The sequence below is a fragment of the Pygocentrus nattereri genome, chromosome 22 (assembly GCF_015220715.1).
Source record: "Pygocentrus nattereri isolate fPygNat1 chromosome 22, fPygNat1.pri, whole genome shotgun sequence".
Classification (NCBI taxonomy): domain Eukaryota; kingdom Metazoa; phylum Chordata; class Actinopteri; order Characiformes; family Serrasalmidae; genus Pygocentrus; species Pygocentrus nattereri.
Window position 1 is genome coordinate 5,009,509 of NC_051232.1, and position 12,803 is coordinate 5,022,311.

The window sequence follows — 12,803 nt, forward strand, 5'->3', positions numbered from 1 at the left end:
CAGTCCAATGGTGGCTTTATACACAACTCTAACCGACGCTTAGCATTGCTCACATGTTGAAGTCCGAGTCGAGTCCAAGTCGAAGTCCGAGTCATTGGTGTTTAAGTCAAAGTCAAGTTGCAAGTTGTTCATGCTTTTCTTGAGTCGAGTCTCAAGTCATCAAATTTGTGACTCGAGGACCCACAAATTGTGATATCCACTGTATTATCTTAATTACATTGTTTCAATACTGAAGACGGGCCGGGTCGCCTACAGAGCAGTGCTTGTAGCTGTTAATGAAGTGATGCTCTTTTTCTTTTTTTTTTTTTAATTTGAGGGTCCCATTTTGTAGGGCAAGATTTCAACCACTACCCCTTATAACTCAGTTCCAAAGGGGTTAGGTTGACACTCGAAAACAAGGGGTAGGGGTAAAAAGAAGAAATGGGATTGGGCCTTTGTGACTTGCTCCCACCTTTGGCGCATAGTGATCTTAGACTTCTTTGCAGCTGCTCGGCTATGGAAACCCATTTTCTGAAGCTCCCAATACACAGTTCCTGTGCTAACATTGCTTCCAGAGCGAGTTTGGAACTCAACAGAGGAGAGATGATTTTTCATCACTTCCGTTTCACTATTATAGCACTTGCAGTTGACTGGGGAAGAAATAGCAGGACACAAACTGACTTGTGGCAAAGGTGGTGTCTTACGACAGGGCCACGTATAAAGTCACTGAGCTCTTAGGGCGACCTCTACTTCTGCCTGTCTTTCTCTATGAAGACTGATTGGGTTGATTTCATACACCTGTCAACGGGTGTCAATGGGTACTGAAACCCCTGAATTCTTCTTATTATTAGGGTGTCCACATACTTTTGGCCATGTAGTGTATATGGCATTCTTAAATAGGCCTCTGCCTTACAAGTTCCATTACTTGGAAACAGTGTTATGAATAGAATCAACATTTAGTTCAAGACATCTTGGGTCGCACAATGCTGTCTATTTCATTATGAGTACTGACATAAGCTGTTCATGTATACTGAGCTATTGTTTTATAACGTTATTCAATGCTTATGTATGTGTCATACAGTCTATATGTAGGTTGCATTCAAATAAAGCATCATATGAAGGCAGAAGTCTCTGAACTGGTCAATTATGCAATAATTGTGAGAAAGCAAATGTGTAATGAATCCATCAGTGAACATATCTGTTTAAATGTAACAGGGAGTTACTCCGTATAAGCTGACATGTCCCAGTGTTAGGTTCCCGGGTGGTGTCGCGAGGCCACCATAGATGCATCTGCAAAACCAATAAAGCAATTCAGAAGCTCATCAGCATGCTGTGAAAACATTTCGGGCTGCACTTCAAACTCGCTGACCGCAGAAACACTCCTATTCTCAGTATCAGTGGGGTGCGTTAGGTCATTGCCATTGACTAGCACATTGATTACCAATCACATGTTCAACTGCCAACCCAAACATGTGATCTTCTTTAGGGTGGGTGGGAGGCTTGAGGGGGCAGGATCAATGTTTTCTGTATTTATGTTGTTCCGTATCTTTTGAAAGGCATATACATTCCCTGTACAGTCGTGTGCAAAAGTTTTAGGTCAAATGCTGAGAACCCACTCCTGCACATATTGATGCACGACTGCTGTTTATCTGCTACACCTTTAAGATTAGAACCTAGGATTAGCATTAGGATTAAAACCTGATGGTTTCGCTTTCTAATGGGAATCAGCTTATTGGTTGCCATTAGAGAACACTCATTTTTTGTAGAACACATTTAGATCCCATTATGAACCTATCAAATGCATTCCCAAAACACCTGTTAAACCATTAGAATCCATTACATTGTGATATCAACCTTTTAATAATGTATTTTTTTTTCATCAGAGAGGATGGAAACAAAATGAAATGTAAAAAAGTGGCTTGTACAAACATTATAGCACATTTAATACTTCATGTTTCGGAAATTCTTGTGTTAAAAAATTGCAAAAAAAAGGCCATTTTTAGCCAACAAAACAAAATTTGACCCGGGGTGCCCAAACTTTTGCACATGGCGACACATCCTACATTTTATTCACCAGGTGCTCATGTCTTAATAAAAAAAGTGGACTACTTGTAGATTTGTGGTCAGATCACCTCTAATCATGGTCGAGGTAATAAACTGTGCAGCTTGTTAAAGCAATTTTGAGGGCTGTAAATCTCTCATAATCTCATGACCATTCGATTCAGTTATGATTTTTTTGGAGATGATTCAGTATGTTATGATATCCCAGGTTTTACTTTTCCATCTGATTCAACCACAAATAAATGCTTAAGTGCTCTGCGATCAAGTTCATGTACTGCACTGTGCATGTTTTTGGATTTGGAGACCTCTCTGGTGGAAAAGTGTAACTGCATGCAAGAACATTTTGTAATGTGGGTTTTTCTTTGGACCCCTTCCCCGAGTGGATGAATCTGACGATTGATAGAGATTTCAAAGAGAATTCAGTCAGAGCTGGGTCTGACTGCTCAGACTGCTATCTGAACACACAACAGTGGAACTGTTTAAGGATGAAATGCATTGTCAAAATCTCAAATTTCACCATGATTTAATTTGATTTATTTACAATTATGTAAGAATATTTACAGGTTACTCACTGGGCCAGTGGGGTCACTGCCAAGGAGTCTCTGACTACCAGGAGCCTCAGACCATACAGCTTTAAGCAGCCCAAAGACTGGGGATGTAAAAATGAATGAATGAAGAGTTTCATGCATTATCAAATTCGTCTCATTATAAAAATGATAAGAAATTGAAATCATGAAGTAAGCAATTAGCTATTACATATTAATTGAGCAGAAATAGCTTTGCTTATATTCATTTTATTTTAGAGATTTAACGTCTCTAAAGGCATAATTTACGAAACAGTTCCCCACAATTCAGTTTGATTTGAGTATTTTTGGTAAATATAGAATTATTTATCAAATAGACTAGACACTAACATAGCTTGCAGTACTAAGCTCTTTTGACAGTTTAATGAAACTCAACAATACAGTGATAATGACAGATGAAATCAGTCTTATCGTTATTGTCAAATCTTTGTCAAAATTTGTTTAGAAACAAAATGGTTAAATTCTAAATAAAAACTGTCCAGTCAGGATTGTTTGCCCCATGGTATGTAGCTAGAGATAGCCAAGCGAACTGTCCCATTGGTTAGACTTCAGGAGTTCAACTGAAGGCCTTACATGTTACATTAACTACCAAGATAATAAAAGAATTAACCAACCACCTTTACTTTTGGGTTCAGTTTCATGATAAAAAAGATTACTCTATTTCAGAGGTTACTAATATGCAGACAGCGGTCCGAGTGCGGACCCAGCCACTGTCCTATGCAGACCTGGACCTACCATCAATGTATAACTATGGATAATCATTTAATTTCGACTGGGTGGTCCTATTTTAATCGGCGTAACTTTTCTAGCCTGTACTCACAGACCAATCACATGCGTTGTAAATATCACATGTGATGCAACTCAGCCAATCAGATCTGCGCATTACGAGGAGCACCGTGACTCGAGTGAGTGATGCACACACAGGGGACGGATGAGGAGAGAAACAGCAGTCAGAGAAGAAAGTGAGTGAAGTTATTTTACATGACGTGCTCTAAAAAGAGAAAACTGACAATAAATGTACTTGAAATATGACCAAACTGGACTTGATGGATGATTTGACATTCAGTTGTTGACTGTAAAAGATACTCATATACCTACTAGGCTACTTCAGTGAACAGTATATGGCACTGAATTATAATGCAAGTTAGACATCATGATGTTCCAGGCCTTTGCTTGAGGAACTTTTCTCTAACTGGACCTTAAATAAAAAACCCTGCACTAGTTCTTCTGGAAGTTCTAGACAATGTCACTGATTGTGAACAAGAGCCATAATCTAGCCAGGTTTCTAACCAGATTGTGGTTAATAGAAAACAGTGGAAGCAGCTCTATACCAGAACACTTCACTGAAAGAGTCACTGTAAAACTGATACACATAAGCTCAAATATATGTTAACATGGTCACACTTTATTTGGATGGTCCCCTGTAGATGCTCTATAGCTACTTAACAAACTTTCTGGTGGTCCTCAGTTGATTATCAACATTATGGTTAAGGTTAGGGTTGGGAGTAGATGTAGGGTTTGCCTTGACGTTAAGGTGAGGGTTAGGTTTAGGGTCAGGGATAGATTTAATAAACTCTTTCACACTGAACTTAGTTGAAGGTTATTGAAAGGCAGACGGAGCGTTTACAAAGCATCTATAATGAACCATCGAAGTTACACTCAACTTCCAGTTCAGTGGCATTTAATGACCATTCAGCTGAATGTAAGTTAAATATATACTGAGCACAAAGAATCTACAGTGGGCCGTCTAAATAGAGTGTCACTGTTTATTGTAAAACGTAAGCCAGCCTTAACTTAGCACTAACATAGTATTAGAAATCGCTCAGGGACTCTAGTAGAAATCAGCATCATGATAGAGGCCCAAAGTGACATTTGTGGCCCAAAGTGAAGGCCTAGCTCGATTAGTCACTGTGCGTTTTGTATGATTCCACACTAAAAATGCACTGGACACGAAGAAAACAGGCTGTCTGGCTTAAACTGAACCAATCCAGTTAATAATTGTGCTCTGCTGCCCTTCCTGTTGGTCTTTATCAGTCATGCATGCCTTGCTATTCTGTACAAGTCCAGCATCGATCATCCATGCAATCTTTACAACCACAGTAGAGTACATGGACTTGGATGAGGCCCAGTTATCCGTTATCACCCTGTTTATGACACCCCGCTTATTAAAATACATACTGTACAGGAAGGGGGGGGGGATGGTGGCGGTCAGAAAAAGTGAGAAAGACTACAGGATTAGTGATAACAGATGAAAGGAGCACAAAAAAGCTACATTCTGAACAAAAGGGCAGGAAAAAAGGGCAGCCAAAAGCGTCTTGCTGACTAATTAATAATTACTATATCTTTACGATGGTCTTCTTTATCTCTGGTTAAAATGTGCCATAGCTGTGATTACATAACGATTTTACCCTCTGGAACAGACCGTCAATGGTATAGTAGTCAATTAATGCTTATCATGTGCTAATATCACAGCTATTAACTGCATACAGGGCAGGCTAGGTTGGAGTGATTAACTGCAAGCTGTAAAATTGTTTACGGATAAGGAACTACCAAAAAGCCTAAACAGTAGGATTTGATACCTTAATTAAACTGGCTTAAAAAGCCTTACTTACTTACTGTTTTTGTTTCCTTCTTATTAGAGTTCTACTACAGCTTTCAAGCTAGAACCATAAACCTGAGTAGGTTGCTTGTGCTTTTTTGACAGATTTGGTGAATGTACAGAGTTTGTTTAAACACACAAATAAATAATTGGGGGAAGGCCCAACGTCCACTCATATAATATATAGGGTTAATACTTCTTATTCCTCTTCACTCAGCCAAACTCATCTTATGTCACCACAAGTATGACAACAGCTCTTAGTAACCACCTGGGTAACCCTGCAATGACTTAGCTATACCTTAGCAACCACCTAGGATAGCACAGCCACTGCTTATCTACAACTTAGCAACTGTCACGATTGGCCCCTCCCAGTCCTGACCATGTGCTTTTGTTTACATTTTCATCCATGTGCGTTTGTTTTGATTCAGTCCAGCCCCCTTGAGGGAACACGAGCGTCTCGTCGGTCCCGTAGGAAGGCGAAGGACCATCACGCCTTCGGTTTGGACGACGAGAACTCAGGTGAGCGCCTTGGGTCTGCCCATCTTGAGCAACGCTGCAGGGAGGAGCGACCTGCAGCACAAGACGTGGTCAGACAGAAGGAACCTGCAGAAAACCCATACTATGGTACTCGGCTCGTTCGCAAGCGCCACTGCGAGCTGCCCATAGCTCGAGTGAGCCTTGGGAGCGGCCGAGTGGGTTCTGTTTCTGTTTGTTCCTCTGGGTTGGAGCAGCTGTCCCAAGCCTCCGGACCCCGCCGCCAGTCGCTGCCCCCGTGGACGTCACCGCAGGCCCGCCTGCCCCCGTGGACATCGTTGCAAGCTCGCCTGCCTCCGTGGACATTGGAGTTCCTTTGTTCCCACCTGTCCCACCTTTGCCTGGGTCTGTGGCTCCCCGTGGGCCTCCTGTTCCTCCTGTGTCTGCTTCTCTGTCCTGAGTTATTCTGTCCCTTCGTTTTTGCCCTCCTCTGTTCCTGGTGTGGTTTTGTTCCCTTCTGTTGTGTCTGTGTCTGTTCCCCTTCCTGTTGTGGTTCCTGTTCCCTTTTGTTTCTGTCCCAGTTTCTGTCTGTGTGTCAGTTTCTGTGCCTGTGTCCGTCTTGGTCCCTGTTCCCCTCTCATTTGCATGGTCTGTCTTGCGTTCCTGTTTTCCTTGTCCTGTTGCGCCTCCAGTCGTCTCTTGTTTGCCGTCGTTTTGTGTTGTGCCTCCTCGTCCTCCCTCTGTGTTTCGTGCTCGTTCTGTTCGTGTTTCGTCTGTTCCTGTATCTGGTACTGTGTCTCCCGTTTCTGTGTCTGTTCCTGCTCCGGTTGCTGTTCCGTGTTCTCCATCTGTGTCTGCTCCTGTTCTGCGTTCTTGTGTCTCTGTTCCTGTTTCGGCTTCTGTTCCTGTGCCTGTTCCCGTTTCTACCCCTGCTTCCGTGCCCATTCCTGCTTCTGTGGCTTTGGCTTCCACCCCCGTTCCTGCTCCTGTTGCTTCTGCTTCTGTGCCCGTTGTTCCTGTCCCTGCTTGTGTGTCTGTGCATGTTCCGTCCTCCGTTCCGTGTGTCCCAGCTCCTGTCCCTGTTCGGTCCTGTCCTTGGTGTCTATTTGGTTTTGTTCTGAAAAAAATTAAAAATCAGATCTAAAACATGGGGCAGGTGCACTGCTGCGAGTCACTCTATAGAGCCTGAATTGATCATCTGAGGCGTAACAAGCATAAATACCTCTAGATGACTCATTGGACTCATTTTCAAATTTAATATCAGATTTTAAGAAAACAGAGATGCTTGCTGGTCATCACTCACGGTGATAGAGGTTTTTACGGCTTGCATTTTTCTGACTCGTACTTTACCTGCTTGTGTTTTCACACCTCACACTTTGATCTTACCCGCTTTGATTATCAGTTCAGGCTCATGTCCTGTTGATAGAGTCCTGCGTGTGGTAACACTGAGGTTAGGGTTCGGGCACAGAAAGGCTGGCCAACTCAGTACTACTGTATCCTCATTGACACAGAACTGCAGAGTACAGTGAAAAGCTGGTCAGATAACATAACATCATGACCACCTCCTTGTTTCTGCGCTCACTGTCCATCTTATCAGCTCCACTTACTGTATAGCTGCACTCTGTAGTTCTACAGTTACAGACTGTAGTCCATCTGTTTCTCTGATACTCCGTTACCCTGTTCTTCAGTGGTCAGGACCCCCATGGACCCTCACAGAGCAGGTACTATTTGGGTGGTGGATCATTCTCAGCACTGCAGTAACACTGATGTGGTGGTGGTGTGTAACTGTGTTGTGCTGGTCTGAGTGGATCAGACATAGCAGTGCTGTTGGAGTGTTTAAATATCTCAGTGTCACTGCTGGATAGCCCACCAACCAAAAACATCCAGCCAACAGTGTCCTATGACAACTGATGAAGGACTAGAGGACGACCAACACAAGCTGTGCAGCAGCAGATGAGCTGTCGTCTCTGACTTTACATCTACAAGGTGGACCGATGAGGTAGGAGTGTCTAATAGAGTGGACAGTGAGTGGACACAGTGCTTAAACACTCCAGCAGCTCTGCTGTCACTGATCCACTCAGACCAGCACAACACACACTAACACACCACCACCATGTCAGTGTTACTGCAGTGCTGAGAATGACCCACCACCCAAACAGTACCTGCTCCAACAGTACCCTGCACCCATGGGGGTCCTGACCACTGAAGAACAGGGTAACAGAGTATCAGAGAAACTGATGGACTACAGTCTGTAACTGTAGAACTACAAAGACCAGCTATACAGTAAGTGAAGCTGATAAGATGGAGAAATGGTGTGAAAAATTAATTAATTGTACTTATTGGCTGTTTTGGCTGGAAATCAAATAAATTAACTTCAATAAATCCTTGACTTTTACACAGTATTGAATGTGTAAGTATGACTCGCCTACGCAGTGTATTATAGCACAAACTTCATCTTCCGCTGTGTTGTGTAAAGTGGACAAAGCCTAAAGCCCTTGTCCTTTTATCTACTCTTATCTGCCTCTCTTCTTTCATCTCACATCCGCAGTCTTAGTCACTGATGACGCTTTGTTCACCTGATATCTGTTCCAGATGTTTTGAAACCTGTGAGGAAGCTCCTCCTTTGACCCCTGTCCATTTTACCTTACATTACTTTTAATATTCGTTGGTAACAAAGACTTCTTAGCTTCCTTTGTGTTTCAAGGTCCATGATCATAGGTCAATGGAATTCGTCCTGAAAGTTTTACACTGAGGCTACATTAATTGCACAGAAGCCTTAGCGACTAATCAGAGGCATGCCTAGCAATATCTGTTCAAGATGTACCTCAACCAATGGGCGCGGGCCCCAAGTGGGCCACGTAATACTGCTAGAGGGGCCGCTGGCATTCAATTTTTATTACATTTTGGTTTTTTAAAGCGAAATGTCATGAGACTGTGTGGTGTGCACCGCCGCGAGAGCCGACAGGGAGTTGGGGCCCGAGCTTCCGGACGAGGCCTGGCGAGGACACATAGGTCCCAGGCTCCGACTCGTCGTTATTGAATTCAGAACCATTAGCCTACTGTGTTCTGCACTGTGGAATTAGACCTCTGCATTCAACACATCTGTGCAGTAAAATCCCCAAATACATGCACACTAGTGAACACACTTGGGGGCAGTGAGCACACTTGCCCGGAGCAGTGGGCAGCCCTATCCACAGCAAGCAATTGGGGGTTAGGTGCCTTCCTTAAGGGCACTTTAGTCATGGACTGTCAGCCAAGTGGATCGAACCAGCATCACAGGGCTGGTTCCCTGACCTCCAGCCCACGACTGCCCCAAACCAAAACCCCTCTGTAGTCAGCAGTTACTGCCCACATGTAGCTTGTCCAGATCAAACATGAGGCAAATGAATGTGGCCTCACTGTGAGACCGAAGGCGCCGTCCTAGGAGGCGGGGCTCGGGAGTCACAGCCCCCCGACCTTCACTTGCGGTATTCCTCTCCACTCCGTCCTCGTTGGGCTTCGTCCCGCTCAGAGCTCGGGCCCCACCTTCCTGCTGGCCCGGGGCCCGGCAGACGGGCTCATGCCACAAGTGTTTATACATTTGACCAAAACAACTTATTTTTAATTTAAATCTCAATGCTGTATTAATTATTTGCAAAATAAAATAAAAAATATCTAAATATTAAGGCCAAGTTCAGAGATTTGCCTCTTTGCAAAATGCATCACTAACACTAGATATGATGTTAGCTATGTCTATTTTTCCTATTTTTGATTGTACAGAATTCGTCCATCATGAATAACTGGCTACAATCAGAGAATTCCTGGACTTGTTGGTGTTTATTGTGTTGGGTGTTTATACAGTAAAGTGAATTTCGATACGGTGCCTCAATTTTCTTGCATTTAAAAATAACTGAGCCTGGTTAAATCTTCTCATGGGCCGTAAAAGCTTTTGTGGTCAGTTGTGTGGTCCATGAGCTGCAAAAGGTTCAGAACCCCAGATCTAATGAACTGGCAAATATGGTGTGGGGAGCTGTTGGCCTGCTGGCAAAGCTCGCTCTCTTCTACCGTCTAGCAGGCATTCTCAGAGCTTTTTTTCGTAAAAAAAATGGAGCGAAAACATTTTGTAAAAATACAGAGATGTGCTGTTCTCTTAATGACGGTGACGTTGAATATTTGATATATTTTTTTCAATATTTAATAAAATCACACAAAAAAAGTCCTTTTCCTCACGGCTTTCCTCGAAAAACGAAACAAAACAAAGAAACAAACAGAAAATGGAAAAGTCCGTAAAAAAGCAGTACATAGACGGATGGTTAGTAACCTGTAATAATCCAGCACCGTGCTAATCGCTGCCTGGTCTTTTTGAACAGCTGGTTCTTGTTTCCACAAACCTTTGATCTTTCGGTACCGTACAGTTTGACTGTATGGAGCCCAGGCTTGAGCCCAGGCCAATGTAACAAAGGTTAACGTGACAGAATTAATGCTAATAAATGCTAATAAACACTAATAAATAAGTGGCCTATCACACGCAGGCCTACTTTCATTTGCTATCTCAACATGAATTAAACGATTGGGCTGTTAATCAGTTCCATCAGAGAGATAAAGCCATTATTGGCGTTGGATAAACAAAGAATATGCACATCAAATTTTAAACTATCATCTACTGCAAAGGTACTATCTACGTAAAAATGATTAACTATGCTACAGCTAGCTTTAAAAAGCAATTAACACTTGATTTTTCCTAGGCAATAGACCTCTTACAGTACAATGGCCTGACCGCGATGAACTTCAGAGTTGGACTGCTGTTGGACTGTAGCCTTTTAGGCCAAAGATTATTCAGTTGATTTAGTTTAAATTGCCTTACGGACTTGATAACAAGCTGAATCAGGTGTACTAGTGCGGGAAAAGCACTACTAAATGTACTGTTCGTTTTAAGATATTGAGTTTTTCGTATGTCGTTTTTTTGGTTTCCATGCTGAAGAAAAAGACCACCATGAACTCCATGCTGGTCTAAGCTGGTTTAAGCCAGTTTATGCTGTTCTGGTTCTGGTTCTGCTGCTTAACCAGCATGGTGATACCTACTGACCATCATACCAGCGTCCAAAACACAGCATATCGCCACTGCCTATAGACAAACAAGTGTTTCTAAAATAAGTTTACAGGCCATCCATCCATCCATCCATCCATCCATTATCTTCCGCTTGTCCGGGGTTCGGGTCGCGCGAAGTTTACAGGCAAAGGTAAAAAATCTTTCCTGTCTATGTAAGTTAGTGTAAAGAGATTTTATTCCATGCAATTTTGGAGCATTTCTATTGGTCCAATCATCAGGAAATGTGTATGGAAAGGCCACTTGTTGTGCTCAAATGATGTAGAAAGGTAAAAACCGATGCAGCTTTGCGTTCATGATTATCCACTCGACTGTATTATGCTGATTATTACGCCCATTTTCAACGGGCAGCTGGTCTCAGTTCAAGATTCCTTGAATATTATTCCTTGTCTATTAAAGCCGACGCCCACCTTGTTTGTTTTAAATGGTTCAGCACAGTTACAGTTCTCCTGTACAACATCCGAGGATCCGACCCTTCCTCACCCGAGAGGCCTCCCAGGTGCTAGTGCAGTCTCTGGTCATCTCAAGGCTTGACTACTGCAACTCGCTCTTGGCTGGTCTTCCCATGCAGGCCATCAAGCCTTTCACACCAAACCAGTTTGAATAACTCTGTTTACATTTAAACCACTGAATTATGCAGAAATAAAAAAAAACAGTGAAATTCTGTTTTAACTCACTTTAGATATCCACGAATATCAATGGAAACAAGAATATTACTGCAGTAGTGGCCAATGCTTGTGCTATAGTAGCGTATTATTAAGCAACAGCACCATCTGGTGGCGCCAGAAAGGTTTACAGTCTGGACACTGTAGCATTCAAGCTACAGAAAGGGAAATAGCTAGATAAATGTATGGCGCCCTACGGAGCCCCGCTGGTGACATCCTGTATAAACAAAAATAATGTGTGGCCACGACTTAGTAAGGTGTGGGAATTAGATGATTAAGTCACGGCCACAACTTAGTAAAGCATGGGACTAACTAAGTCATGGCCACGCATTAGGATCTTGCTCCCACGCGTTAAAAAGTCATGGCCATGTTATTTTTATTCATACAGGATGTCACCAGCGGGGCTCCATGGAGTCCTGATGTGATATGGTGATCATTTTTAATAAGGTGTCGCCACAAATTTCTACACTGTGTCCATTACTATATTATACTGATTATTATTATACTGATTATACTACCATATTAATATAGTAGCAAACCCACTAGTGGCCGTGGAGGCGCCAGTACAATATACCACATATACATATACACTATATTTCCAAAAGTATTCAGTCATCCGCCTTCACTCGCATAAGAACTAGAGTGACATCCCAGCCTTAATCCATAGGGTTTAATATGATGTCGGCCCACCCTTTGCAGCTATAACAGCTTCAGCTCTTCTGGGAAGGCTTTCCACAAGGGTTAGGAGTGTTTATGGGAATTTTTGACCGTTCTTCCAGAAGCACATTTGTGAGGTCAGACACTGATGTTGGACGAGAAGGCCTGGCTCACAGTCTCCGCTCTAATTCATCCCAAAGGGGTTCTATCAGGTTGAGGTCAGGACTCTGTGCAGGCCAGTCAAGTTCTTCCACACCAAACTGGCTCATCCGTGTCTTTATGGACCTGCTTTGTGCACTGGTGCGCGGTCATGTTGGAGCAGGAAGGGGCCGTCCCCAAACTGTTCCCACAAAGTTGGGAGCATGAAATTGTCCAAAATCTCTTGGTGCTGAAGCTTTAAGAGTTCCTTTCACTGGAACTAAGGGGCCGAGCCCAACTCCCGAAAAACACCCCCACACCATGATCCCCCCTCCACCAAACTTTTTACGTGGCCGACCACTTCGTGGCTGAGTTGCTGTCGTTCCCAATCCCTTCCACTTTGTTATAATCCCACTGACAGGTGAGTGTGGAATATTTAGTAGTGAGGAAATGTAACGACTGGACTTGCTGCACAGGTGGTGTCTGATCATGGTACCATGCTGGAACTCACTGAGCTCCTGAGAGCGACCCATTCTTTCACTAATGTCTGTAGAAGCAGT